The following is a 4,425-nucleotide window of genomic DNA, read 5'->3' as shown; positions in this document are numbered from 1 at the left end:
GTGCTTGGTTCTGCTTTGTTAGATCGAGTCATTGAAAATGAATGTTGGAATGATGATGTGCATTGTGTGCTGGTTCGAATGCTATGTTTTTTTCCATTTCTGGACAAAAATGTTCATCACGATTTTGATGATGATGAACAGTACAGCGTAAACCCTAAAATGTTGAACCCAGGTCGCGTATTGGTTGCTGGAAACTTTTGCTTGCATGAAAAACACTGTTGCATTGCCATGAACAAATTGTTGCGCGCCACCTCACTAAGTGAAACACAGCGTTTCACTTAGTGACTCCCTTATTTACCAAAATGCCATTTCCGGTTTTAATTTCATTTAAATCATTTTATTTCTTAATATTTATTTCATTTGATATGCCAATCTTTCAAAAATCATAAGTGCTTCATTTTTAATCCAATTTTGATGGGATTTTTTGCAAAATGCTCCTCATGACCTCTAGTTTTTTTATCATGATTTTTCCAGATTTTTTGCATGTGTGGATTTTAAAATGTGCTAGGGTTTGTCATATGTGTCCATTTTGTGCATGTCTTGCCAAATTGATTGTGAAATGATCATACATTATCCAATGCTTCCCAAATTTTTTGTGCTTAAACTAGACATGTTCATGGTGATTTTGGTGTAGAGTTTGTGAATTTATCATTGCTGGTTATTGAGATATGATTTTTTTGATTAGGGGTGTGACAATTTGTGTCACACCATTCATGTCCAACTTCATGATTTTAATTACCATGCTTCTTGAACTCAAATTGGTTTGAATTGTTGCATGAATGTACTTATAGATGTCTAGTTTACATGTGATTTTTTCTGGAATTATTGATAGCATTTCCTATTTGTTTGGGATTTTCTCCCCTGTTTGGTCATATGTTGACTTTTTTGTGACACATGTTCTCATATGATTTGTGAAATTCTCATGCATTATTGGATGAACTTTAAATTTGACATGTGATTAGTAGACATCTTAAGGTTCATCATGGTTTTAGTCCCATTCATTTCTCATATGTTGTCACTGATTTATGATTTATTGAAGTTGGTGTATGTTTGGTTGACTTCTTTGAGCATGCTTGAAATTTCCTTGCCTTTCTGATTTTCATTGACCTACTTCCCTTGATCCAAATGAGCTGAAATTTGGTATGCTTATCATGTTATGGATTATGTTTGATCATGAATTATTTGATAATTTATTGAAATGTTTGAGATTGGTTTTGAGCTAAATCATTCTGTTGACTTCTTTGAACTTCTATATGACATGCCTTGACCTAATCTGCTTATGAAATGATGATGATGATTGATATGAACATGAAACCAATTGAGTTTGTCTCTTAATTGTTTGAACTTGATTTTGGATGGATTTCATTTGCTGTTTTGACTTTCTTATCTCTTTTTGACCCTAGGCTTGTCCTAGTGGTCATGTTGCTCATGTTTAAGTTTGTTGTTTCAGGTTAAGCAACAAATACCCAAAGAGATAAATACAAATTGATTGAGCTTGATTGATTATCATGACTAACTTGTTTGTTTTGTAGGTTGCTTGGCTCACATGCTTTGAGCCTTGTGCATTGCACATTTAACTGATTGTGTTGACTGTTGATCCCTATCTTATTTGGTTTGACTTTGAGTTGTGTACTGATTCTGTTTGACTGGTTTCAGGTACCTTTAGTTGCTCAGTTCTTTAAGAACTTGCTTTGCTTTGCTTAATAGCAATTTGCATTGAGGTATAACTTCTTATCTTCATGTAGTCTGGAAGACCTGGCCTGTTACTTGGCCAGGCAACTGTCTGAAGTCCTCCTTAAGAGGCAATGCTTGTGTGTGTTTACATTTGTCCCAAGCAGGAAAAGTCCTTTGAATAAGGAAATTGGTAGAATCCAAGAGATATGCAACCTATCTCCTACTATTCTTTGAGTCACTCACATTGCTCACACTACTTGTGTTTGATGCATGTTGAGTAAAAACCCAAGATCTATCGAGTCAATAATTTGTGGAGAGAGTTTCATCTTTCTGAACTCCCACACCTTCTGATATTCAAATGCTCTCCCTGGCCAGGGATAAGAGCAATGAGGCACACCCCTCATATCCTTTCATCTGCTTCACCTTAGCCCCTCAATGGCAAGGTTAAGAGCACCATTAACCCTATTCCAGTTGGCTTCAATGCCTAACCCTTTTGTATGAGCCTGATTGTTTGGTTATAGTGTGTGCTGAATGACTTCAATTGTTTGATTGCTCACTTCATATACACATGTTTGCTTGTATGCTTTGTGAATTTATCCTCATTAATTGCTCATTAGTGCATGATCATCTCATTTGTCTTTGTGACATATTCTTGTTGATTGCCCATTGAGGATAATTGTAAGACCGTCCTTTGGCCATTGTTCCTATGATATGGAAGTGAGTATAAGACCATCTCATTGGCCACTCATCTTCTCTTTGCTTGATGCATTTGCATTTGTTGTATGTGAGGATGCAATTGTAAGTCCCTGCAAGTTGGCATTTGCTTTCCTATGATCATATGTTGGATATTGGTATAAGCCCAGACAGATTGGCATCCGGTATCCAAGTTTCGTTTTGTTTTAGGAGATTGGAATAAGTCCATCTATTGGCTTCCGACATCCTTGTTTCTTTGTTTAGGAGATTGGTGTAAATCCATCTATTGGTATCCGGTATCCGCTTTTGTTTGTGAGATTGGAGTAAGGCCATTGAGTGGCATCCGGTATCATTTGTTTGCTTATTTTGTTATTGCTTATTGCTTATTCCAAAGGATACACTTGAGTCATCTTCTATATGATTTCAAGAGGTGAACCTTCTAGGAAGTTTTACACTCCATCTTCATTCATTCATCCATTTTATCCTAAACCTTTTCACACATTACTTTTAAAACTTGAGATAAATATTGTGCAAACATCTTCATGCGTTTAAATTAAAAACCTGGACCCCAAGTCCTTGACTTTTTTCAAACTCCATTTTCATGATACTTCTTTTGAATCAATCTTAATCATACTTTGACCCTCCTTTTGTGAATAATCATAATCAATTAATTTCACCCATTCAATTGTTTTGTGGCTTTGTCCATTCTTGTTAAGTTTTCATACATTAGCCATAGGTTTGATTTATCCTAGTTGGTTGATGTCAATCTCACCTATTTGTCCTTAGTTGATTGAATTGTAAGTCTTCCTTGCTTATTATAGGGTTAACCCCTCACTAGCAAGTTGAAGCTTTTCTCACATGGTGGACTTGTTGTTTGTATAAGGTTGAGTTTTCTCCCGTGGATAACGTAAGACCTCAAGGCTTGTGTTTAAAATTGAATCCACTAACTTTTGGAAATCTTTTAGCCGAACTACGGCGTTTTGATCCTTACCTTTGATGGAAGGTACGTAGGCAACGGGTTCATCTGTTCGAACACAAAAATAACTAACTTGTACATTCTTTTCTCATCATCCCATTCATGTTTGCACAATATGTCAAAACAAATAAACATTTTTATACAACAAGTGTGAAAAGGGCTCCCTAGGAGTACCTAGGACGTGATGGGTGCCTAACACCTTCCCATTGCGTAATTTACACCTTACCCAGACTCTCTGATCTTTTAATTAGTTTTCTACGCGTAAAACTTCTTAGGCTTTTGTTCGCTTTTTAGCCAGTCCTTTGGATAAATAAAAGTGCGGTGGCGACTCGAATTCATTGTATGCTTTGCTTATGGTTTAATCAATAAATCATATAGCGACGAATACACCGCTACAGGAAGGTGTGTAAGGTTCTCTCCTACTGTGATCAATAAGTTCCTAGGAAGAGGAACAGAAGGTGTTGTTGAATTAGAGGCCACAGACAATGAAGTCTGTAGGAAAATCATTGTTGGACAGGTCAAGGAGTGGCCAAGCAAAAAGCACCTCTTTGCTGGCAAATTAACTGTGAAATATGCTATCTTGCATAAGATAGGGCCGGCCAACTGGGTACCAACAAACCACATCTCAACAATCTCTAATGCTCTTGGAAGGATAATATATGCTATTGGAACCAAGCTTAATTTTGATTATGGAAGGTTCATGTTTGAACAAATTGTTAAACATGCTTCCACAAATGCAGTAAAGCTGCCCATTGCTTTTCCCTCAATAATTTGTGGGATAATCCTAAGCCAGCAACCTGGTATTTTAAGCACAAGTGATATCCCTAGTAGAAGAAAACCTCCATTGTTAGTTCATTACAAGTTATTTGAAGGCAGTCATGTCAATGACATTGTCATGACATCTGCGATGAAGAAGCCAACCTCTCAAGGTGGCCTGATTGTTGAACTGAAAGAGACCTGTAAGGAGTCGGAGACTGGGATTAGGGTGGATAAAGCTAGGAAAGAAGCTCTGGAGGTTCTGATTAATAGCGTAGAGCAAGGTGACATGGATAATGTTGGTGAAGCCAAGGAAGAAGATGCCC

Source organism: Lathyrus oleraceus, chromosome 3 (genome assembly GCF_024323335.1).
Source record: "Lathyrus oleraceus cultivar Zhongwan6 chromosome 3, CAAS_Psat_ZW6_1.0, whole genome shotgun sequence".
In the NCBI taxonomy this organism is placed as follows: domain Eukaryota; kingdom Viridiplantae; phylum Streptophyta; class Magnoliopsida; order Fabales; family Fabaceae; genus Lathyrus; species Lathyrus oleraceus.
This window is presented reverse-complemented; position numbering follows the sequence as displayed.